The 27487-nt window shown below is 36.1% G+C and overlaps 1 long non-coding RNA gene and 1 other non-coding gene across 2 annotated transcripts in view; both read left to right on the forward strand.

The window, feature by feature from the left end:
* LOC129526668 (uncharacterized) overlaps nt 1-27487 on the forward strand; it is a 91305-nt gene that overhangs the window by 60634 nt on the left and 3184 nt on the right. Inside the window, exon 5 of the long non-coding RNA XR_008671391.2 lies at nt 26879-27004. This is a non-coding gene — a long non-coding RNA (uncharacterized lncRNA). The remainder of the gene's footprint in view (nt 1-26878; nt 27005-27487) is intronic.
* LOC115930630 (U6 spliceosomal RNA) lies at nt 23484-23591 on the forward strand. The gene has a single exon (XR_004067254.1). It is a non-coding gene; the product is annotated as a U6 spliceosomal RNA (small nuclear RNA).

Below are 27487 nucleotides of genomic sequence, written 5' to 3' on the forward strand. Positions count from 1 at the left end.
TTTTATGAGTGTATATAAAATTCCATCTATATATCACAAATTTTACCCTAAAATACTAATAAATATGGAATTACTGCATTATAAATACTGTACCATTTAAAACTTTTGATACATATTACCAAATTTAAATTTCAGAAAACTGTTGTCAAGCTACTCTTCCATCAATATATGAGTGACCAATTTCTTTATTTTTTATTTTATTATTATTACACTTTAAGTTTTAGGGTACATGTGCACAATGTGCAGGTTAGTTACATATGTATACAGGTGCCATGCTGGTGTGCTGCACCCATTAACTCGTCATTTAGCATTAGGTATATCTCCTAATGCTATCCCTCCCCCCTCCCCCCACCCCACAACAGTCCCCAGAGTGTGATGTTCCCCTTCCTGTGTCCATGTGTTCTCACTGTTCAATTCCCACCTGTGAGTGAGAAAATGTGGTGTTTGGTTTTTTGTCCTTGCGATAGTTTACTGACAATGATTTCCAATTTCATCCATGTCCCTACAAAGGACATGAACTCATCATTTTTTATGGCTGCATAGTATTCCATGGTGTATATGTGCCACATATTCTTAATCCAGACTATCATTGTTGGACATTTGGGTTGGTTCCATGTCTTTGCTATTGTGAACAGTGCCACAATAAACATACGTGTGCATGTGTCTTTATAGGAGCATGATTTATAGTCCTTTGGGTATATACCCAGTAATGGGATGGCTGGGTCAAAGGGTATTTTTAGTTCTAGATCCCTGAGGAATCGCCACACTGACTTCCACAATGGTTGAACTAGTTTACACTCCCACCAACAGTGTAAAAGTGTTCCTATTTCTCCACATCCTCTCCAGCACCTGTTGTTTCCTGACTTTTTAATGATTGCCATTCTAACTGGTGTTAGATGGTATCTCATTGTGGTTTTGATTTGCATTTCTCTGATAGCCGGTGATGGTGAGCATTTTTTCATGTGATTTTTGGCTGCATAAATATCTTCTTTTGAGAAGTATCTGTTCATGTCCTTCACCCACTTTTTGATGGGGTTGTTTGTTTTTTTCTTGTAAATTTGTTTGAGTTCATTGTAGATTCTACATATTAGCCCTTTGTCAGATAAGTAGGTTGCAAACATTTTCTCCCATTTTGTAGGTTGCCTGTTCACTCTGATGGTAGTTTCTTTTGCTGTGCAGAAGTTCTTTAGTTTAATTAGATCCCATTTGTCAATTTTGGCTTTTGTTGCCACTGCTTTTGGTGTTTTAGACATGAAGTCCTTGCCCATGCCTATGTCCTGAATGGTAATGCCTAGGTTTTCTTCTAGGGTTTTTATGGTTTTAGGTCTAACGTTTAAGTCTTTAATCCATCTTGAATTAATTTTCGTATCAGGTGTAAGGAAGGGGTCCAGTTTCAGCTTTCTACATATGGCTAGCCAGTTTTCCCAGCACCATTTATTAAATAGGGAATCCTTTCTCCATTGCATGTTTTTCTCAGGTTTGTCAAAGATCAGATAGTTGTAGATATGTGGCATTATTTCTGAGGGCTCTGTTCTGTTCCATTGATCTATATTTCTGTTTTGGTACCAGTACCATGCTGTTTTGGTTACTGTAGCCTTGTAGTATAGTTTGAAGTCAGGTAGCGTGATGCCTCCAGCTTTGTTCTTTTGGCTTAGGATTGACTTGGTGATGTGGGCTCTTTTTTGGTTCCATATGAACTTTAAAGTAGTTTTTTCCAATTCTGTGAAGAAAGTCATTGGTAGCTGGATGGGATGGCATTGAATCTATAAATTACCTTGGGCAGTATGGCCATTTTCATGATATTGATTCTTCCTACCCATGAGCATGGAATGTTCTTTCATTTGTTTGTATCCTCTTTTATTTCATTGAACAGTGGTTTGTAGTTCTCCTTGAAGAGGTCCTTCACATCCCTTGTAAGTTGGATTCCTAGGTATTTTATTCTCTTTGAAGCAATTGTGAATGGGCATTCACTCATGATTTGGCTCTCTGTTTGTCTGTTATTGGTGTATAAGAATGCTTGTGATTTTTGTACATTAATTTTGTATCCTGAGACTTTGCTGAAGTTGCTTATCAGCTTAAGGAGATTTTGGGCTGAGACAATGGGGTTTTCTAGATATACAATCATGTCATCTGCAAACAGGGACAATTTGACTTCCTCTTTTTCTAATTGAATACCCTTTATTTCCTTCTCCTGCCTAATTACCCTGGCCAGAACTTCCAACACTATGTTGAACAGGAGTGGTGAGAAAGGGCATCCCTGTCTTGTGCCAGTTTTCAAAGGGAATGCTTCCAGTTTTTGCCATTCAGTATGATATTGGCTGTGGGTTTGTCATAGATGGCTCTTATTATTTTGAGATACGTCCCATCAATCACTGTCAACATTAGACAGATCAACCAGACAGAAAGTCAACAAGGATACCCAGGAATTGAACTCAGCTCTGCACCAAGCGGACCTAATAGACATCTACAGAACTCTCCACCGCAAATCAACAGAATATACATTTTTTTCAGCACCGCACCACACCTATTCCAAAATTGACCACATAATTGGAAGTAAAGCTCTCCTCAGCAAATGTAAAAGAACAGAAATTATAACAAACTGTCTCTCAGACCACAGTGCAATCAAACTCACTCAAAACTGCTCAACTACATGGAAACTGAACAACGTGCTCTTCAATGACTACTGGGTACATAACGAAATGAAGGCCGCAATAAAGATGTTCTTTGAAACCAACGAGAACAAAGACACAACATACCAGAATCTCTGGGACACATTCAAAGCAGTGTGTAGAGGGAAATTTATAGCACTAAATGCCCACAAGAGAAAGCAGGAAAGATCCAAAATTGACACCCTAACATCACAATTAAAAGAACTAGAAAAGCAAGAGCAAACACAATCAAAAGCTAGCAGAAGGCAAGAAATAACTAAAATCAGAGCAGAACTGAAGGAAACAGACACACAAAAAACCCTTCAAAAAATTAATGAATCCAGGAGCTAGTTCTTTGAAAGGATCAACAAAATTGATAGACTGCTAGCAAGACTAATAAAGAAGAAAAGAGAGAAGAATCAAATAGATGCAATAAAAAATGATAAAGGGGATATCACCACCGATCCCACAGAAATACAAACTACCATCAGAGAATATTACAAACACCTCTACACAAATAAACTAGAAAATCTAGAAGAAATGGAGAAATTCCTCGACATATACACCCTCCCAAGACTAAACTAGGAAGAAGTTGAATCTCTGAATAGACCAATAACAGGATCTGAAATTGTGGCAATAATCAATAGCTTCCCAACCAAAAAGAGTCCAGGACCAGATGGATTCACAGCCGAATTCTACCAGAAGTATAAGGAGGAACTGGTACCATTCCTTCTGAAACTATTCCAATCAATAGAAAAAGAGGGAATCCTCCCTAACTCATTTTATGAGGCCAGCATCATTCTGATACCAAAGCCAGGCAGAGACACAACAAAAAAAGAGAATTTTAGACCAATATCCTTGATGAACATTGATGCAAAAATCCTCAATAAAATACTGGCAAACCGAATCCAGCAGCACATCAAAAAGCTTATCCACCATGATCAAGTGGGCTTCATCCCTGGGATGCAAGGCTGGTTCAATATACGCCAATCAATAAATGTAATCCAGCATATAAACGGAACCAAAGACAAAAACTACATGATTTGATTATCTCAATAGATGCAGAAAAGGCCTTTGACAAAATTCAACAACCCTTCATGCTAAAAACTCTCAATAAATGAGTGACCAATTTCTTACACTCTTCACAATATTCTGTATTACAACTTTGTTTCACATATTGTCTTTGAAAACGTGACAGGTGTAAATGGTACGGCTTTTTTTTTTATTTACATTTTTTGGATAATTCATGATTTGACTATTTTATGCTTATTAGTTATTTACCCTTTTTATTTTGTGCATCTCCTGTGTGCCTCCTGACATTTTTATTGGAGTATATGTTAATTTTATTAATATTTTATTAAGTATATAAAGGGAAAAGATCAAAGGGTGAGAGACCTATTTTTGGAAAACATCCACAGTCGTGAGTACACAATAAATCAGGACTCAAAGAGGTAAATGAGGAATGAGGACAGCCTTGCATACGGAAACAACTGGCAATGTTTCTCCAGGAAGAGTATCGAAGGTTATGGGCAGGAATAACGGGGAGAAAGTCTGTTGATTTGGTAGTGGGAGAATCATAAATGATCCCTGAGCATAAGTAAAGCCTACTATTGATGTTTTCTTACATTCTGAGATTACTTTTGGCTCCACTGAGTTTGGCATTGTCCTCTGCAGCCCTATGCAGCTGGCACAACTAGGAAATTATGAACTTGACAGAAAGATGCCAGCAAATTTCTGCAGAGTAAGAGACGCAGTCTTGCACCCAGCCAGGAAAAGGATTTCCTGGCATTCAGAGACCCTCAGCATGAGTTTCATGAGGCCTTCAAGTTGTCCTCTCTACCTTCCTCATGTGACTTTGTTACCTTCCTGACTTTCCCAGCTGGTTGGCTATAGCCTCTGCCAGTACATCAGGTGGAAGAAACTAGTAGCAATTACTGCTTTTCCTTAATTATTCCTGTAACACTAGGAAAGTTTGTTGTCCAATTCACAGCAATAGGCCCAGAACCTACATCTTCTCAGGCTTTCTTTAAATTTTATTTCACTGTAATTTATAACATTTACTGAACCATTTAAAAACATTTAAAAAATAATAATATTTTCCCTATGAATCATTTCCTTTTTGTTTTTTTTTTTGACAGAGTCTTGCTCTGTCACCCAGAATGGAGTGCAGTGGCGTGACCCTGGCTCACTGCAACCTCCACCTCCCAGGTTCAAGCAGTTCTCCTGCCTCAGCCTCCTGAGTAGCTGGGACTACAGGTGCATGCCACCAGGCCTGGCTAATTTTTTTTGTATTTTTAGCAGAGACGGGATTTCACCGTGTTAGCCAGGATGGTCTCAATCTCCTGACGGCATGATCCATCTGCCTTGGCCTCCCAAAGTGCTGAGATTATAGGCGTGAGCCATCATGCCCGGCCCTATGCATCATTTCTATATTTATGTATTTTCTTGTCTTCTTTCTCTTTTCTTCTCCCTTTATCTTTTTCTCACATCTTTGTTTCACTTTTTAAAAAATTCCAACTTTCATTTTAGATTCCGTTGGTACATGTGCAGGTTTGTTACATGGGTATATTGCATGATGCTGGGGTTTGGGGTACAATTGATCCTGTCACCCAAGTAGTGAGCATAGTGCCCGACAGGTAGCTTTTCAACCCTTGCCACCTCCCTCCCTGCCCTGGCAGTCCCCGGTGCCTGTTGTTTTTTATGTCCATGTGTACTCAAGCTTTAGCTTCCACTTATAAATCTCACATCTTCTTTTTTCATGCCCATACTAAAAGAGTTATAGGTATCTCATGTACACACAAGCACAAAAAAAAGTCATGCTTTTCACAATATACAGAAACGGCTTTAAAAGGTTTTAAATCTGTCAGTGGTAATTGTTTCTGACAATAAAACTGTGGACTTTTTCTAGCTATAGCTCCCATCCTGCAGGTCCACTGATCCTTAGAAAAGAGAATGCAAGAGAAAGGATTCTCTCATCCATGTATTCCCTTCTTGGTCACATATGTCAGAAATATTCATATCTCAAATGGCAAACATGCTGTTCTTCTCACCACTTGAATATTTTCTTATTCCGTATTTCCTCATTCCACTCCATTTCTGAAATAGAGAATTGGCATTATACAGAACAAAAAGTATGTGCTCAAGCTCCATCCAAATCCAGTTTTGCTGCTTAATAGTTCTGTGACCCTGGAGAAGTTAACTGAACTCTCTTGGCCTCAATTTCTTTATCTATAATGTGGATTTTTTAAAAAGCTGCCTTACATTTCATTTGGAGGAAATATGAATTGCTTAACAACTGTCAGCTCCCTACCGCCTACAAATCTAGGAATTATCTATTATAGCCGAAAATTCAAATAGCATGAGCCTAAATATGGAAGTATACCAAACTGTATCATAATGCAAAGATAATTTTGAATCAGTCTAATTGCTTAGGATTGTGATATATTCCTTCCATATTTTAATTTGTAATGTATATTCCTCTTCGATTCTTAATAGTTTTATTTCTATTATTTTAATTACAGGGTCTCACTCTGTCACCCAGGCTGGAGTGCAGTGGCGTGATCATGGCTCACTCCAGCCTTGACCGCCTGGGTTCAAGAGATCCTCCCACCTCAGCCTCCTGAATAGCTGGGGCTACAGGTACATGCCACCATGCCTGGCTATTTTATTTTTATTTTTTTTTTAGAGATGGAGTCTCACTATGTTGCCTAGGCTGGTCTTGAATGCCTGGCCTCAAGTGATCTTCCCACCTCAGCTTCCCAAAGTGTTGAGATTAAGGTGTGAGGCACCACGCCTGGCCTCTTAATAGTTTTAAAATAATTTTCAAATGTCTCTTATTGTCATACTCTATAATACTTATGTATATGAAGTTTTTGAAGAGTATTTTGCTCTTCAAGCAGAAGTCTCCGATATTTGAGCTTGAAAAAGTTAGTAAAATCTGTCAGCTATGCTGTCAGGCACAGTAGCAAGATTTATATCTACTTATACAATACTCCCATGCCATGAAAAAGAAGCTTTAGTCTTTCAAACTACACTACTATGTCAATTAAGAATAATATTGATAATGAATATGGATAAGTTAATTCACTCATAATTTACTTAGGTCATATAACTAATTACAGATTATAGATAACTACAGTTAAACTGATCATGAAACCAAGTCAAATGGGTGGTCTACAGAGTAATCTCACAGTTCATACCTGTATGCTGTCCTAAGAGCCTGAAGCTAAACAGAAGCAATATTGGTTCTTTGTACCTAAATATAGAGTCTCTTCTCTTGGCTTAATTTTGCTCTTTTCTACAATTACCTTTTATAAGGCAGATAGAGAGATTAGGGTGAGAAGGGATGGTGGGGGCTTGACTACATAGTAAAATTGAATTCAAATTTGTTCTTCAGAACATACTGTCACCTTAAGTTTGAAAGTAAGGCAGAGAGTTAGAAGTCCAAGGTAACCCCGAAGTTGTGTTCAGAAAGAACTACCTGGAAGAAAGTCTCCTTATACACTGAAGATGGATTAGAGTCTTACCCAAGCAAAAGTAACAAAGGAGGCATAATGACAATAAGTCTCAAAACTGCGAACTACATTTTTCTGATCTTTGCAAGCATATCAAGAGACATTGTTTTGTGCTGTGTGAAATCAGCTCAAGGGCAGGGATGAATATAAGCTCATAGTTCACACTCATCTGTCTCCTTCTCATGAATACATGTTACTTTATAAAAGGAAAATTGAATACATCTTTTTTGGTATATTTTATTAACATTGTATAAAGTGACAAAAGCTAGGTTTATTTTAACTTTGATCATCTTTGAGGTAGGGTCTTAATTACTTTTCATTCACCAAGGTAACATTTTCTCTACTCCATTTTTTATTTTTATTTTAACTTTTATTTTAGGTTCAGGGGTACATGTGCAGGTTTATTACATAGGTGAACTCATGTAACAGGGGTTTGCTGTACAGATTATTTCATCACCCAGGTACTAAGCCCTAGTGCCCAATAGTTATTTCTGCTGCCTTCATCCTCCCACTCTCCACCCTCTGGTAGGACCCTGTGTCTGCTGTTCCCTTCTTTCTGTCCATGAATTCTCATCATTTAGCTCCCACTTACAAGTGAGAACATGTAGTATTTGGCTTTTGGTTTTTGAGTTAGTTTGCTAAGGATAATGACCTCCAGCTCCATCCATGTCCCCGCAAAAGACATAATCTCATTCTTTTTTATGGCTGAATAGTATTCCATGGTGTATTTATACTACATTATTTTAATCCAGTCTCTCATGGATGGGCATTTAGGTAGATTACATTTCTATTCTATTGTGAATATGGTCTTTTCTATTGTGAACCGTGCTACAATGAACATACATGTGCATGTGTCTTTACGGTAGAATGATTTACATTCCTTTGGAGATATACCCAGTAATGAGATTGGTGGATCGAATGGCAGTTCTGTTTTTAGCTCTTTGAGGAATCACCACACTGCTTTCCACAATGGTTGAACTAACCAAAAACGGTTGAACTGAGCCAAAAACGGTGAATAAGCATTCCCTTTTCTCTGCAACTTTGCCAGCATCTGTTATGGTTTGACTTTGTAATAGCCATTCTGACTGGTGTGAGATGGTATCTCATTGTGGTTTTGATTTGCATTTCTCTAATGATCAGTGATGTTCAGCTCTTTTTAATATGATGGTTGGCTGCATGTATGTCTTCTTTTGAAAAGTATCTGTTCATGTTTTTTGCTTACTTTTTAATGGGGTCGTTTGCTTTTTTTCTTGTAAATTTTTTAAGTTCCTTATAGATGCTGGATAGTAGAACTTTGTCAGATGCATAGTTTGCAAATATAATATTTTCTCCCATTCTGTAGGTTGTCTGTTTACTCTGTTGATAGTTTCTTTTGCAGTGCAGAGCTCTTTAGATTAATTAGATCTCATTTGTCAATTTTTACTTTTGTTGCAATTGCTTTTGGCATCCTTATCATGAAATATTTGCCCATACTTATGTACAGAATGGTATTGCCTAGGTTGTCTTCTAGGATTTCTATAGATTTTGGTTATATTTTCAATTTTTAATCCATCTTGAGATTATTTTTATATATTGTGTAAGGAAGTTTCAATCTTCTGCTTATGGTTAGCCCATTATCCCAGCAGCATTTATTGAATAGAAAGTCCTTTCTTTCTATTGCTTTTTTTTGTCAGCTATGTTGAAGATCAAATTGTTGTAGATATGTGACCTCATTTCTGGGCTCTCTGTTCTGTTCCATTGGTCTATGTGTCTGTTTTTGTACCAGTATCATGCTGTTTTGGTTATTGTAGCCCTACAGTATAGTTTGAAGTCAGATAGCATGATGCCTCCTGCTTTGCTCTTTTTGCTTAGGACTGTCTTCACTATTTGAGCTCTTTTTTGGTTGTATATGAATTTTGAAACATTATTTGCTATTTCTGTAATGAACGTCTTTAGTAGTTTGATGACAACAGCATTGAATCTGTAAATTGCTTTGGGCAGTATCACCATTTTAGTGATATTGATTCATCTTATCCATGAACTTAGAATATTTTTCCATTTGTTTGTGTCATCTCTGATTTATTTTAGCAGTGTTTTGTAATTCTCTTTGTAGAGATCTTTTACTTCCCTGGTTAGCTATATGTCTAGGTAAAATTTCTTATTTTTTTAACATCTTAGAGTAAGACCCTTTAATAATGAAAAATTAATATATGGTAAAGTTTAGTAAAGCCAATATTTCTCAGCAATTAATGAATTCATAAGAAAGGGAAAAACTGAGGAGGTGTGTCTGGAACTAATTACATGTGAAAAAAGGGTAGATTCTTTATGAGTGGAGGAGAGAATGAAACTCATTATTAGTAGATAAAAGAGAGATAGGAAAGATGAGGAGAAAGGGAGGGAAATAGGGAAGAAGGCAGAAAGCAGAAATGAAAGAAAATTTACATAGACATAAAGGCAGAGATATGTATGTAATGCAGGCATTTAGTAGATAGAGAAGCACCTATTTAGAGCAGACTTGTGTTTTAGAATTTTGTTTTTTACTTACTTTTTCTTCATGGAGTGAACTGGAGAAGGATAGAAGAGGTTTCTAGTTTCAGCCACTTCCAAAAGAGGCAGACTCGATCTTTCAGAAGTAACTCTGGCATCTGGGTTACAGTTTTAAGACGGACATTGAAAATTTGCAAGGTAAAAATAAGTTTCCCACTAAGGTATGTACTAGATATCAATAAGATTTTATAGTTTAAATAGATCGTATTCAGTGGTATTTTTAATAAGATTTCTTTTGATTTGGTGTATCGCTAATCGAGCTTTAACGTAGCTGATACAACAAATCAATAAACTAAGTTTCAAACTCAAAAACTATGACTTCTTAAATTCTTTTGCATTGCAAAAATAATACAGGTACTTTAGACTCTTCTCACTTGTGCAAAAATTTTTAATGACAATAGCTACTATCCATAAGGGAGAATTTAGTGGATAATAATAACATCTGAAAAATATTCCAAATATACCAATAAGAGTAATTAAAAGGGATTTATCTTATTTATTCTTTCCATACAGCTATGTTGCTCACATTGGGAAGCAAAACTTCCCATATCAGACAATATTATCTGATAAACTCACCACTTCTAAAATTAATACCCATTCAAGCATCTCTCCCATTTAAATCTTTATCTGCCCATTACATAAGGCTTTGATCAATGTTTACATGGTTGTCTGATCTTGCAAAAAAAATTGATGAAGTAATTTTAAAACAGCCAAAAATTGATTAAAAAGTAAGAGTATAAATCTTTAGTGATAAATTGATTAAAAAGTAAAAGCATAAATCTTGCAATAGACATGGTATTATAGAGTGTTGATAAAGTGAGTTTAGGTAATTGCTTGACAAACCATATCCCAAAGCCTTTGACAAGGGAGAGAATTTCAGAGTTAGATAAGTTAGAACTTGAAGAAAAGCAAATAGCAAGGGTGATGAGTCAGTTGTTACTTCATAATAGAATTACTTAAGAACCAAAAAACTCTGTGAAGAAAATAAGTAGCTTGATGGGGATGACATTGAATCTATAAATTACCTTGGGCAGTATGGCCATTTTCACGATATTGATTCTTCCTACCCATGAGCATGGAATGTTCTTCCATTTGTTTGTATCCTCTTTTATTTCATTGAGCAGTGGTTTGTAGTTCTCCTTGAAGAGGTCCTTCATGTCCCTTTTAAGTTGGATTCCTAGGTATTTTATTCTCTTTGAAGCAATTGTGAATGGGAGTTCACTCATGATTTGGCTCTCTGTTATTGGTGTATAAGAATGCTTGAGATTTTTGCACATTGATTTTGTATCTTGAGACTTTGTTGAAGTTGCCTATCAGCTTAAGGAGCTTTGGGGCTGAGACGATGGGGTTTTCTAGATATACAATCATGTCGTCTGCAAACAGGGACAATTTGACTTCCTCTTTTCCCAATTGAATACCCTTTATTTCCTTCTCCTGCCTGATTGCCCTGGCCAGAGCTTCCAGCAGTACGTTGAATAGGAGTGGTGAGAGAGGGCATCCCTGTCTTGTGCCAGTTTTCAAAGAGAATGCTTCCAGTTTTCACCCATTCAGTATGATATTGGCTGTGGGTTTGTCATAGATAGCTCTTATTATTTTGAAATATGTCCCATCAATACCTAATTTATTGAGAGTTTTTAGCATGAAGTGTTGTTGAATTTTGTCAGAGGCCTTTTCTGTATCTATTGAGATAATCGTGTGGTTTTTGTCATTGGTTCTGTTTATATGCTGGATTATGTTTATTGATTTGCATATGTTGAACCAGGCTTGCATCCCAGGGATGAAGCCCACTTGATGATGGTGGATAAGCTTTTTGATGTGCTGCTGGATTCGGCTTGCCAGTATTTTATTGAGGATTTTTGCATCAATGTTCATCAGGGATATTGGTCTGAAATTCTCTTTTTTTGTGTCTCTGCCAGGCTTTGGTATCAGGATGATGCTGGCCTCATAAAATGAGTTAGGGAGGATTCCCTCTTTGAGAAATGCAAATCAAAACCACAATGAGATACCATCTCACAGCAGTTAGAATGGCGATCATTAACAAGTCAGGAACAACAGGTGCTTGAGAGGATGTGGAGAAATAGGAACACTTTTACACTGTTGGTGGGACTGTAAACTAGTTCAACCATTGTGGAAGTCAGTGTGGCGATTCCTCAGGGATCTAGAACTAGAAATACCATTTGACCCAGCCATCCCATTACTGGGTATATACCCAAAGGATTATAAAACATGCTGCTATAAAGACACATGCACATGTATGTTTATTGTGGCACTATTCACAATAGCAAAGCCTTGGAACCAACCCAAATGTCCAACAGTGATAGACTGGATTAAGAAAATGTGGCACAAATACACTATGGAATACTATGCAGCCATAAAAAGTGATGAGTTCATGTCCTTTGTAGGGACATGGATGAAGCTGGAAACCATCATTCTCAGCAAACTATTGCAAGGACAAAAATCCAAACACCGCATGTTCTCACTCATAGGTGGGAATTGAGCAATGAGAACACATGGACACAGGAAGGGGAACATCACACACCAGGGCGTGTTGTGGGGTTGGGGGAGCGGGGAGGGATAGCATTAGGAGATATACCTAAGGTTAAATGACCAGTTAATGGGTGCAGCACACCAACATGGCACATATATACATATGCAACTAACCTGCACGTTGTGCACATGTACCCTACAACTTAAAGTATAATAAAAAATAAATAAATAAATAAATAAATAAATAAGAACAAAAAAACTAACTCTTTGGAAAGTTAATGAATTAATACATATGTGTGTAAAACTCAAGCTCATTAAGATCACGTTGGAAAAGTTTAAAGATAAGTAAAGGTTGCCACATGTGATTTTACAGAATGGTTGAAAAACTATGTGCTAACTCATCCCCCAAAATTCACAAATTCTTTTTTCATGTCTAAAAATTAGTATGCAGTGGCAATAGCTTTATTGTTTTGTGGTAAATATGCTTATTTTCATAAATTTTGATTTAATTTCTCATGACAGACACCGACCATTTTTTCATTTGGTAGCATGAAAACATAATTATTCAATTATAGCAGATTTATTTTTGTTCTTTTTTTCTGTTACTAATTATTTCAGTTTATAAAGATGTATTGCATGTCAATATACATATTAGTTTCTAATTTCTGTTACAATATCTTATTCATAAAATAGAATTAGTTGTAAAAGTAGTACTGAATAGTGGTTTGGTATAGGCAGCAAGTAGTACTGAATAGTGGTTTGGTATAGACAGCAGAAGCAGCCTGGTGGGTTTCAAATCCCATATCCACCATTACTTGTAGTCCAACATTAAGCAAGTAACTTCTTCTTGCTTCAGTTTTCTCATCTGTAAGATGGGGCTAATATTAGCAACTACTCAAAGGCTTGTTTTAAAGATTAAAGAGTCACTATCCAGTAAACGTATTTATAACAGTGTCTGAACTATAGTAACTGTTATATGAGTAAAGTTGAAAATGAGCTTTAAGTCATATATATTAGCATATCTACTATTCCTTAAATTGATGGTTCCTGTTCCTCTCTTAGATCACGGCCTTCTCTATTTTACTAATTCTTCCCTCTCTCCTATTTCTGAATATCTTCCACCACTACTTTACTACTTTAGTGAACTAAATCCCAAAATAGTTTTGTTAATTTGCCCTAGATGTTGGAATTCTAATCTAACATCAGATTTTTGGAAATCTTCATAACTCACTCCATTTTTTAAATGACTCAAAATAAAAAGTATCACTTTAGTCATTGTATAAATATCCTATTTAGAATGATTATAAAACATCTTTCTTCCTTGAATTTGTAAAAAAAATCATTCTCTAAATAAAGGAATTATCCATTAGAGAGATACAGGTTTAGCAAATAAAAACATAAGACACTCTATTAAATTCCAATATGAGATAAACAATATTTTTTTCATATAAGTATAACCCATGCAATATACTTTGGCTGAAAAATAGCTGTTATTTATCTGAGATTCTAATTTAACTGTACATATGTCTTCAATCTCACAAACTTAAATAGAGCTGGAAAAAATCTGTTAAAAACTTTTAAAATTAATTATATTGTATAAGCACATACATTTCTAATGGAATTACATTAAGCAGATATAGTTTTTGCCTAATTTCAATCCTTGCATGAATAGCATCTGAATTTTGCTCTATCATTGATGCAAGAGTAATGAGTTTCACCTTTTGTTTATAAAAAGTTCATAATTTCGAAAAATATTTCCGTATTATGTATATAGTAGCTTGAAATTATACCATCTACTGACTTTTTTTTAAATAATGGAAGCTTAAAACCCAATAAAAAAATCACACCTTGCAAAAATGAGTCTTGAGGCTAGAATTCTGCTTTTTCTGTGTTAAAATACTTTGGCAAAAATGAAAAGAGATATTATATAAATAGCACTTTGTCTCAGAGGTGAATTTTGCTAGAGCAGGTATATAATACCATTAATCACTTCAATGGTGTTATAACACAGGCTTTCCAAGTCAACTTCCTTGATTTAAGTAATATCATTTAAAAGGCTACTTGACTATCAACTAGCTCTTGCCAAACATTATTTTGATTAGCAAAATTGGAGAATAATTTGCAGGACTTTCACAGATGGCTGTTCACATTCTAAGTGCGTATCAGTGCTTTCCATTTTCATCTAGTCTCTGACTTGGAGAAAATTTAATAGAAATTTTTCTAAATCTAAGCAAAAAGTTTGATATTTGCATGTCTCTGGTTACCCGATAGTAGAAAGATCATCTATATCATATTCTCCTAGAGAGAATCAGAGCAGCAATAGCCCTATAAATGATATGATTATGGGACACCAGCAAGTCCCCATCAGCTCTGATAGAGCTGTTCCATCTCCACCTCCATGTTAACACCTTTCTACCCTAATTTCACATAGTGGCATCACTCCTGAAGACAGAGAGCAAAGGCATCTGTATTGTCTCTAAATTTCACTGTTAAGGCATAACCACATAACAGTAACGGGGAGCTATAGCCTTTAGCTTTCTTATCAATTCACACAGCAATTGATACTATATTATTATACTACTTATAAGGGTGAGCCAAAAATGTCTATGGATGAAAGAAAGAAAAGCATTCCAACAAAGAGTTTGGAGCTCCTGTGAGGAAAGGGGGAGGAAAAGAAAGGCCTCAATAAATCACTGAAGTGTGGTGTCATGATCTCGTGGGGTCAGTAGAAACCAGTGCAGAAGACAGGAATTAGCTGGACCCCCACACATCAGAACTCTTAGTTAATCTAAGGGCCTGTCTTACTCTTTTCAACTCCATCCTGTCATTTTTCCGTGGCCCTTCTGACCTTGATCCTCACCTTACCACTACCTCAACTATATTTGCTATATAAAGAGAAAGTGAGAATAGAACCATGCTAAAATAATTCCTTACTGAGACCACTAAGATCACAGAACTAATAAGTCAGAGTTGAAATTTAAATTTAGGTCTGTATGATCCAAAGCAAGTACGCTTTCTATTACACCCCACTGCTGAGAGGGAAGACAAAGAATGTGAAACAGCATGGAAGGAATGAATTCTGATACACAGGATGTCTCTAGTATATTAATTGAAATGCATTCATTCCACTTACATTTATCAAGCTCTTAGCTGGCCTTGAATTAAATTAGTGTTAGCCTACATTCTTGAGAAAATCTATACACATTAATTATAGTGGGGCAATACTTCTAAAGTTGCATATTGATGTTCTTTTCTACACGGGTCCTTCTCTTTATACTACTTTATACTACATTTCATGGTCTTTTTACCTCTATTCGCTCTCCTCAATATAACCTTCACCAATTTTGTGAAAAAAAAATATATATATATATACACACATATGTATATGTATAAAATAATATATAATGTATGTGTGTGTATATACACATATACATATGCACTAGTTCTATAATGAAAGCTATATGCTGTTCTTGTTTTCGTCTTTCTTAGAATCATTCTAGATAAAACTATTTTCAACATGCATTTGAATTATTACCAAAAATATAATAATATTTCAATGTCCTCTGTTTTATTCATAAAGAGCTTTAAATTCTGCTTGTGAGAATCACATTCTTGCTGGGCACACTAGCTCACACCTGTAATCCCAGCACTTTGGGTGGCCGAGGCAGGTGGATCACCTGAGGTTGGGAGTTCAAGACCAGCCTGACCAACATGGAGAAACCCCATCTCTACTAAAAATACAAAATTAGCCTGGCGTGGTGGTGCATGCCTGTAATCCCAGTTACTTGGGAGGCTGAGGCAGGAGAATCGCTTGAACCCAGGAGGTGGAGGTTGCAATGAGCCGAGATTGTGCCATTGCACTCCAGCCTGGGCAACAAGAGCGAAACTCCGTCTCAAAATAAATAAATAAATAAAAGAATAACAGTCTTAAATATAGGTCTACCTTATCCTCTGAACAGAACTAGACTCTCCCTAAAATACCAACATCCAGGCCAGGCGCGGTGGCTCACACCTGTAATCCCAGCACTTTGGGGAGGCTAAGGTTGGCGAATCATGAGGCCAAGAGATAGAGACCATCCTGGCCAACACGGTGAAACCCCGTCTGTACTAAAAATACAAAAAAGTAGCCAGGCATGGTGGCAGGCGCCTGTAGTCCCAGCTACTCGGGAGGCTGAGCCAGGAGAATTGCTTGAACCTGGGAGGCGAAGGTTGCAGTGAGCCGAGATTGTGCCACTGCACTCCAGCCCGGGTAACACAGTGAGACTCCATCTCAAAAAAAAAAAAAAAAAAAAATCAAACAAACAAACAAACAAAAACCCAACATCCTAATTTGGAGTGCCTCAGTCATTCCAGGTGTTTCTTCAAATTTTTAGGGAACAGGTAACTTTTACTACTTTGCAATCTGATAATGTTAAATGTATCTCTTTCTTTTCATGCTTACATGTTGACTTGGAAACCCTTAATTTTCCATTTCTTTTTCTCAGTTACACTATATGTGCTTGATCTTCTAGTCTACTTTGTCTAGAAAAATCAATTATATACCCTTGAATGTGACTATCTCAGTGGCTACATAGTATTTAAATCTCAACCATGTTTTCTTTCATTTCTATCTTGAGTCTACTCTCTGATCTCTTTTTTCTCTTTAGTTCCCTCCTCTAGAGATTTTTTTTGGAAAGAAATGTTTCAAAGGCTACCTCTGATTGCTCTTTTGAATTTCATTGTAAGTTAATAAGGATTTATGACAGCCTCCAGCTTAAGACTATTTTTCTCAATAGAAATAGAATGCTTGGCCTGTTAGCATTCCTACCTCATTTAGTTAGCATTGGCAAATAATTTGCTTCAGTATAATAAAGCCGAATATTTTGTATTTTTATTCATCTATAAGAACTGAATATTCAGTTCCGAAGGATTTGACACATTACCATATGCCTTTTTTTCCAGAAGTCATATTATTCGTCTGTTGTGTAGTTGCTATCTAGCCTCAGAGTTAAATGTAGAGCATAAGTTAACAAACTCACCAAAGTTTCCTTTTTTCAAACTATCGCAAGAACAAAAAACCAAACACCGCATATTCTCACTCATAGGTGGGAATTGAACAATGAGATCACATGGACACAGTAAGGGGAATATCACACTCTGGGGACTGTGGTGGGGTGGGGGGAGGGGGGAGGGATAGCATTGGGAGATATACCTAATGCTAGATGACGAGTTAGTGGGTGCAGCGCACCAGCATGGCACATGTATACATATGTAACTAACTTGCACAATGTGCACATGTACCCTAAAACTTAAAGTATAATAAAAAAAAATAGCTTTATTAACATAAAATTCACTGGCTAAAATTCACCCATTTGAAGTAATGCATATGTTAATTTACTCACTGTAGCCATTCCACAATGTATACATATTTCAAAACATCATGTACATAAAAAAATATATAATTTTATGTGTCAATTTTTAAAAGTATTCATATATTCACAGATGTTGTAACCATTACCACAATCAATTTTAGAGCATTGTATCACCTCAAAAAGAAATTCTATACCCTTTAGCTATTATCTCCTCATCCCCTCATCATTCAACCCCCATTCTCAGCCCTAAGCAACTATAAATCTACACTCTGTCTCTATAGACTTCCTTTCTAGACTTTGATATGAATGGAATAATGTACTATGTGGACTTCAGTGACAGGCATCTTTCACTTAAGGTAGTATCTTCAGCGTTCATCCAAATTGGCAGATATATCAGTACTTCATTTCTTTCTATTCTCCCCTTCCAAAAGTGCATTGTATTGACACGCCACTTTGTTTATCCATCTTTCTGTTGATGGATATTTAGATTGTTTTCACCTTTTGGCTATTATGAATGATTATTCAATGCTTACTATAAATATTCATGTATAAGTTTTAATATGGACATGTTTCCATTTCTCTTGCATATAAACCTAGGAGTGGAATTGTTGGGTCATGTGATAACTCTGTTTGTTTGAAGAATTGCCAAACTGTTTTCCAAAGAGATTGCACCATTTAACATTCTTACCTGCATCATATAACGTTTCTGACTCACTGACACTAGTTATTATCCTACTTTTTGATTCTAGACATCCTAGTGTATCTGAAGTGGCATCTCACTGTGGTTTTGATTTGCTTTCCTTTGCTAACTAATGATGTGGAGCATTCCTCATGTGCTTCTTGGTAATTTGCATATCTTCCTTGGAAAAGTGTCTACTGAGATTTTTTGCCTATTTTTTATTTGGATTTTTATCTTTTATTATTGAGCTATAAGTTTTTATATATTCCAAATGTAAGTAATTTAGCAAAGATATGTTTTACAAATATTTCTCCCATTCTGTGGCTTTTTTTCATTTTCTTGATGTCCTTTGAAACACAGAAGTATTTAATTTTGATGACGTTTAATTTATCTTTTGTTTGTTTGCTCTAATTTTGATGAAGTTCAATTTATCTTTTGTTTATTTGTTTGTTTGCTCATGCTTTTCGGTGTCATATGTAAGGACCCTTGGCCAAATCCAAAGTATGGAAGATTTACTCTTGTGTTTCCTCCTAAAAATTTGATAGTTTTAACTCTTACATTCAAGTTTTTGATCGATTTTTATTTCATTTTTGCTTCTGATCTTAGGAGTCTAATTTCATTCTTTTGTATATAGATATCCACCTATTCCTACATTATTTGTTGGAAAGACTATTCTTTCCCCAACGAATGGTTTAACACTTGTATCAAAAATCAGTTGACCATAATTATGTGCATTTATTTCTGGACACTCAATTCTATTGCACTGATTTCCATACCTGTCCTTGTACCAGTATTATATTTTCTTGATTACTGTTACTTGTAGTAAGTTTTAAAGTTAGGAAGTGTGAGTTCCCATACATTTTTCTTCTTTTCTTGGACTGTTTGGCTATCCTACACCTTTTGCAATTTTGCATGAATTTTAGAATAAGCTTATCAATTTCTACAAAGAAGTCAGCTAGGATTCTGACAGAGATTGCCTTGAATCTGTAGATCACTTTGGGGAATACTGCCTTCCTAAACATTTAAGTCTTCTGATCTATGATCTGTGCCTTAATGTCTTTGTCAACTGCAATTCCTTAGGAGATGATTTTTTATTTGTAGTGCAAATATACCTGCCAGGCCACCTGTATAAGTTCGTTTTCATGCTGCTGATAAAGACATACCTGAGAAGAAAAAGAGGTTTAACTGGACTTGCAGTTCCACATGGCTGGGGAGGCCTCAGAAACATGGCGTGAGGTGAAAGGCACTTCTTACTTGGCAGCGGCAAGAGAAAACGAGGAAGATGCAAAAGCAGAATCCCCTGAAAAAATCATCAGATCTCATAAGACTTATTCACTACCACAAGAACAGTATGGGGAAAACCACCCCCGTGATTCAATTATCTCCCCCTCCCCCACAAGTTGGTCCCTCCCCCAACACATGGGAATTATGGGAGTACAAATCAAGATGAGATTTGGGTGGGGACACAGAGCCAAACCATATCACCATCTTATAAAAGTACAGAGTATTTCCTTCTAATGACATGCTTTTTATCTTGTCGACAAATAAGAGGATTGATTTATAAACTTCCCTAGTTCATGTTGTAAAGAAAACAACTTCTGCACAGGAGCTACTTATAAAAATGCACTATATCCCCCTCCCCAAACCTTATCCAGAACAATTCTATATGCTAAAGATGCTTTTAGTATTGGATTATTAGTTTTCCATATGCATCAGTAACCAAAGCTAACAAGCATCTACCTGCTATCTCATGGTTTCCGCATTTCAGTACTTTCTTACCCACTTATGTGATGGTTACACATATTAAAGTTACCATACAAATTAGGTGAGGGTCATATTTGACAACTATTGTTCAGTTCGTACTTCGTAAGACTGACTATTATGAAAATATTCTATAGCTTTTGCACATTCCCAAACTCCATGAAGCTCTCTTATCCCTATGTAAATCTCTCATGTGTTCAATTTTGTATTGTGCAAAATTTAATAATTTGGTGTCATATGCCAATGCCTGCAGAAATAAAACCTGAAATTATGGTTTTCAAGTTCCCATTGTTTATCCATGAATTTAATATATAGTTGGGTTTCTCACTTGAATTGTAACTCTGAAAGGATTGTAGCATGCCCACTTTTTTCATCAACTTGACACATAAGGGTGAAATTTTATGTACTACTTTTGAGCCTTCCTAGATGGTCTGAAACACACTGGAGAGATCAGAAGGAAAATCATGATGGTTTTGCACAGTGTCCAAGATTGTATTGCAGTTAATGGCACTTGCAAAGTTGGTGGTCTGGTAATTAAGTAAGAATCAATCCACAGCTCATGTGTTTGCATACAGTGGTTCTCAATGAGAAATCCTAAGTGGTCACTTGAACTTTTATGGCAAGGAGTCAAATTCTCTGTAAAATGTGCACAAGCAATTCTTGCTGCCTTCAGCAAGCATAAATCTTATACTGAGTGAAATATTCTCTCTTCCTCTCTGTGGAAACGCTACAAACAATAATTTTTCAACACACTATAATACATTTATAAAATAGAAAGGATAGATGTAAATAGTGTTGAAGGCCAATTCTCATGTCACATAAAATGAATGTGTAAAAGAAACCAGGTGAAATCACTGATTTATCTTTCTGTTTTTGCAAGCTTATGTTTAAATTATTACATCTCAATTGCCTCAAATGTTTTCTTCTACTCTGACTTAAAAAGCAGTTCCAAATTCTATTTAATTTTAGCATTAAACAACTGTGTTGTTGCTGATAAAACATCAATGTAAACTGTGATTTTCCTACTACATTATCTAAGTAAATACAAGTTACAAAATCCACTTATGTACAGAGAGTGGATAAACCCAGGCAAATTTTGATCTAATCTACATTTCTTTGCTCTTTTTAAATGTCTGTGACCAAGATTATTTTAACTTCTTAGATTACTCTTCTGGCTATCCATGAATAACTACTTCAATGTGATAAGTAATTTAAACACAACTGTTTCAGACAGTGGTCCTGTACTTTTCATTACATATGTGGACCTTCCTATAGAAAGTAGTTCAGATTTCAATTCTAAATGGCGAATCAAAGTACAGAAATTTAACTTTATTATTGACAAAGAGAAATGTAAATTAATGATTGAAATATGTTCAGCACTGAATGAAAATAAAATCCTACCTCAAAAGTTGGAATCCATATTTTAGTAAATTTATGTATTATTGCATGAAATAAGTAATCGTACAAAATATTGAATGGTTTTATGATAATATAGACACTTAATCCATAGCATTAAAATCCACCCACTTCCCTGATTTGTGTAATGAGATAATGATAACCTCTAAATCACTGGATCATAGTGAGTAATAGAGAAGAATATTATACAAAAAGTATACTATATTTATTTGGAATATTATATCATGTGCTCTCATCTTTTTATTAGACAAAACAATTCTATAACTTTAAAATATGATAGTTAATAAATCCTTATAGTACTAAACAAGCTGAGAAAGTTTGTTACACACTTACAAAACAAGAGCAATATGAAAATGTATTTAAAAAAGTAAATGTTGCACTAAAAAGTAATTTTTTAATTTTTATTTTATGTTCGGGGATACACGTGCAGGTTTGTTATATAGGTAAACTCATGTCATGGGGGTGTGTATACAGATTATTTTATCACCCATGGACTAAGCCTAGTACACAATACTTATTTTTTCTGTTCCTCTCCCTTCTCCCATCCTCCACCCTCCAGCAGGCCCCAGTGTCTGTCGTTCCCCTTTTTGTGTCCATGTATACTCATTATTTAGTTCCCACTTATAAGTGAGAAAATGCGGTGGTTGGTTTCATATTCCTGTGTGAGTTGCTAAGAATAATGGTCTCCAGCTCCATCCATGTCCCTGCAAAGGACATGATCTCATTCTTTTTATGTCTTCATAGTATTTCATGGTGTATACATAGTACATTTCCTTTATCCAGTCTACCATTGATGGGTATTTAGGTTGACTCCACGTTTTTGCTATTGTGAATAGTGCTACAGTGAACCTACATGTGCATGTGTCTTTTTGACAGAATCATTTGTATTCCTTTGGGTATATATCCAGTAGTGAGATTGCTGGGTTGAATGGTAGTTTGGTTTTTAGCTCCTTGAAGAATCACCACACAGCTCTCCGCAGTGGTTGAACTACTTTCCACTCCCACCAGCAGTATATAAGCGTTCTCTTTTCTCTGCATCTTCGTTAGCCTCAGCATCTGCTATTTTTTGACTTTGCAATAATAGCCATTCTGACTGGTGTGAGATGGTATCTCATTGTGGTTTTGATTTGCATTTCTCTAATGGTCAGTGATGTTAAGCTTTTTTTTTCACGTGCTTTTTGGCCGCCTGTATGTATGTCTTGTCTTGAAAAATGTCTTAATGGGATTGTTTGTATATTTTAGATAAATTTGTTTAAGTTCCTTATAGATGCTGGATAGTAGACCTTTGTCAGATCCATAGTTTGTAAATACTTTCTCCCATTCTATAGGTTTACTATTTACTCTGATGATAGTTTATTTTGCTGTGCAGAAGCTCTTTTGTTTAATTAGATCCCATTTGTCAATTTTTGCTTTTGTTGTCATTGCTTTTGGCGTCTTCATCATGAAATTTTTGTCCATTCCTATGTCCAGAATGGTATTGCCTAGGTGGTCTTCTGGGGTTTTTATAGTTTTTGGTTGTAACTTAAATCTTTAATCCATCTTGAGTCGACTTTTGTGTATGGTGTAAGGAAGGGGTCTAGTTTCCATCTTCTGCATATGGCTAGCCTGTTATCCCAGCACCATTTATTGAATAGAGAGTCCTTTCTCCATTGCTTGTTTTTGTCAGCTACATTGAACACCAAATTGTTGTAGATGTGTGACCTTATTTCTGGGCTCTCTACTCTGGTCCATTGGTCTATGTGTCTGTATTTGTACCAGTACCATCCAGTACCATGCTGTTTTGGTTATTATAGCTCTACAGTATAGTTTGAGTCAGGTAGTGTGATGTCTCCTGCTTTGTTCTTCATGCTTAGGATTGCCTTAAATATTTGGACTCTTTTGGTTCCATATGAATTTTAAAGCAACATTTTCTATTTCTGTAATGAATGTCTTTAGTAGTTTGGTAGGAATAGCATTGAATCTGTAAATTGCTTTGGGCAGTATCACCATTTTAATGATATTGATTCTTCTTATCCATGATCATGCAATTTTTTTCATTTGTTGATGTTATCTGTGATTTGTTTGAGCAGTGCTTTATAATTCTCATTGTAGAGATCTTTCTGTGCTCGCTTCAGTAGCACATATACAAACATTGGAACGGTATGGAGAAGATTATCATGGCTCCTGCACAAGGATGAGATCTTTCTCTTCCCTAGTTAACTGTATTCCTAGGTATTTTATTATTTTTGTGGCAATTGTAAATGGGATTGCATCCCTGATTTGGCTCTTGGCTTGGCTGATGTTGGTGTATAGAAATGTTAGTGTTGATTTTGTATCCTGAGATATTGCTGAAGTTGTTTATCAGCTGGAGAGGCTTTTGGGTCAAGACTATGGGGTTTTCTAGATATAGAATGATGTCACTTGCAAACAGGGATCATTTGACTTCTTCTCTATTTGGATGCGCTTTGTTTCTTTTTCTTGCCTGGTTGCCCTGGCCAGGACTTCCAATACTACACTGAATAGGAGTGGCGAGAGAAGACATCCTTGTCTTGTGTCAGTTTTCAAGGGGGATGCTCCCAGCTTTTGCCCATTCAGTATAATGCTGGCTATGGGTTTGTCATAGACAGTTCCTACTATTTTGATGTATGTTCCTTCAATACTTAGTTTGTTGAGAGTTTTTAACATGAAGCGATGTTGAATTTTATTGAAAGCCTTTTCTGCATCTATTGAGATGATCATGTATTTTTTTTCTTTAGTTCTGTTTATGTGATGAATCATGTTTACTGATTTGCATATGTTGAACCAACCTTGCATCCCAGAGATAAAGCTTACTTGATCGTGGTGGATTAGCTTTTTGATGTGCTGCTGGATTCAGTTTGACAGTGTTTTGTTTTGTTTGTTTGTTTTTTGATATGAAGTTCTGTCACCCAGGATGGAGTGCAGTGGTGTGATTTCGGCTCACTGCAACCTCCACCTCCCAGGTTCAACTAATTATCCTGCCTCAGCCTCCCAAGTAGCTGGGATTACAGGTGCATGCCACCACACCCAGCTGATTTTTGTATTTTTAGTAGTGATGGGGTTTCACCACGTTGCGCAGGCTGGACTCAAACTCATGATCTCAGGTGACTCTCCTGCCTAGGCCTCCCAAAGTGCTAGGATTACAGGCATGAGCCACCGTGCCTTGTCCTATGGTTTGCCAGTGTTTTGTTGAAGATTTTTGCATCAATGTTCATCAAAGATATTGGCCTGAAGTTTTCTTTTTTTGTTGTGTATCTGCCAGGTTTTGACAACAGAATGCTATTTTCACAGAATGAGTTGAGGAGTCTCACCTACTCAATTTTGTGGAATGGTTTCAGTAGGAATGGCGCCAGCTCTTCTTTGCACATCTGGTAGAATTTGGCTATGAATCTGTCTGGTCCTGGGCTTTTTTTTTTTTTGGTTGATAGGCTATTTATTACTGATTCAATTTCAGAGCTCATTATGGGTCTGTTCCGGGATACAGTTTCTTCCTGTTTCAACCCTGGGAGGGTGTATGTGTCCAGGAATTTATCCATTTATTCTAAATTTTATAGTTTATGTGCATATAGGTGTTCATAATAGTCTTCTAGGGTTGTTTGTATTTCTGTGGAATCAGGGGCAATATCCTATTTGTCTTTCCTAATTGTATTTATTTGGATCTTCTCTTTATTAGTCTAGCTAGTGGTCTATTATCTTATTAATTTTTCAAAAAACAGTTCTTGGATTCACTTATCTTTTGAATTATTTTTCACATTTCAATCTCTTTGGTTTGGCTCTGATTTTGGTTATTTCTTGTCTCTGCTAGCTTTAGAATTGGTTTGCTCTTACTTCTCCAGTTATTTTAATTATGATGTTAGGTTGTTAGTTTGAGGTCTTTCTAACTTTTTGATGTGGACATTTAGTGCTATAAATTTTCTGCTTAACACTGCCTTTGCTGTGCCCCAGAGACTCTGGTATATTGTATCTTTGTTCTCATTAGTTTCAAAGAATTTCCTGATTCCTACCTTAATTTCATTATTTACCCATAAGTCATTCAGGGTCAGGTTGATTAATTTCCATGTAATTATATGGTTTGGAGGAATTTTCTGATTCTTGAATTCTAGTTTTATTGCACTGTGATTTGAGAGAGTGGTTGGTATGATTTCAGCTTTCTGCATTTGCTGAGGATTGTTTTATGTACAAATATGTGGTTGATTTTAGAGTATGTGCCATGTGGCAATGAGAAAAATGTATATGCCATTACTTTTAGGCGGAGAGTGCTATAGAAATCTATCAGGTTCATCTGTTCCAGTGTTGAGTTCAGGTCCCGATATCTTTGTTAATTTTCTGCCTTGATGATATGTCTAATACTGTCGGTGGGATGTTGAAGTATCCCACTATTATTGTGTGGGAGTTTAAGTCTCTTTGAAGGTCCCTAAGAACTTGCTTTATGAATCTAGGTACTCCTGTGTTGGGTGTGTATATATACATATATGCATATATATGACAGTTAAGTCTTCTTGTTAAATTGAACCCTTAATCATTATGTAATGCCTTTCCTTGTCTTTTTTGATCTTTGTTGGTTTAAAGTTTGTTTTGTCATTTATTAGGATTGCAACTTCTACTTTTTTCTGTTTTCTATTTCATTGGTAGATTTTTCTCCATTCCTTTGAGTCTATAGATGTCATTGAATGTGAAATGGGTGTCATTCCATGTGTATCTTGAAGACACATACCATTGTGTTTTGCTTCCTTACACAGATTGCCACTCTGTCCTTATTTTATCCAATAAGAAATGGTAGAAAACATAAAATTGTCTGAAAGTTTTCAAAAATACATGCAGAAGCCATAAAATGACACTGTTATTTTCTAGCCAAATATCAGCATCTAATGTATTATACCCAGCCATACCCTTATTGCAGAAAATTCTTCTGTTTTCAGTCTGTCTCATTTTTCCTGATACCTCCCTGCTTCTTGCTACTTATTTTAGCTCTAGATATAATTTAAACAATCACCCTTTTATTGAGCTCTACTGTACACTAGAAACCACTGAGAAAGTCATTGACTTTCCCAGGAAATCAGAAGTACACAGATCAAAAAGTATACTGTGACTTGCAAAAGTCTATACATATACAAAGAACAGATAGGAAGGAGCAATCAAATCTGCCTGGAAGAGTCAAAGAAAGTGACTTCACCCTATTGTGATAACAACCTCAAAACCTTAATCCCATATTCCACAAATAAGGTTTCTCTCACACAATATATATATTCAGCTCAAGTTGGGTCGTCACTCAAGAATCCAGAATAAAAAAGGTTCCACCCTTTCATAGTTTCCTCATTTAGAACAGAAGATTCCATATTCATCATGGCAGTAGAAGAATCTACATCACTTCATCTCAGAGGCCACTGGCCAGAACCGTAGTTGTCACCCTCCTCGAGCCCCTACCACCCACTGCAAGATGGTTGACAAATATGGACAAATAGGTATAATATTTGATCAATGTTATTATCTCTACCACAGAAAGTTTCAGAAAGGTGATGAAATTTAAGCTGGGCTTTAAAGGCTACATCAAATTTGACAAATGGAATTGTGAGGAAAGCACATTAGAAGTAAAGAGTGAACGCACAAAAACAAGAGAACATCATGGTATGTAATGAAGAAATGTCCATTATTTGCTCTGTGGCTGAGACTAATAGTTATTATTCAAACATCTGTTCTCTTCTTTTCCTGCAGCAATAGAAGCTGTAGCTGGGCACAGGTTAACCTATCCGCAAACTTCATTGTGTTACCTCTTTTGCGTTTAAGCATCACAACAGGAGTAAATTCTTATGTATGACATGAGAGGAAAGATATGTACAATTTGTGGCATATACTTCTAAAGGAATAAATATGCCTTCCTCTTCTCTTTTCTTTCCATCACACTGGCTTACAGACACGTTGGGAAGGCATTTCTGTAGCATGTATGACAACAAACTATAGCAATGGCAGAGCAACAAGATGGAAAGATATTACTTGATGGAAAGATACTACTTGATACTACCCAAGTGTCATAGGGTTCCTGAGTGGTGACCAAGAGAGATAAGTTGATTTCTATTGTGATTAAATCATACTCTTTTTGGAATCACTTTT

The sequence above is a fragment of the Gorilla gorilla genome, chromosome 15 (assembly GCF_029281585.2).
Source record: "Gorilla gorilla gorilla isolate KB3781 chromosome 15, NHGRI_mGorGor1-v2.1_pri, whole genome shotgun sequence".
NCBI classification, from domain to species: domain Eukaryota; kingdom Metazoa; phylum Chordata; class Mammalia; order Primates; family Hominidae; genus Gorilla; species Gorilla gorilla.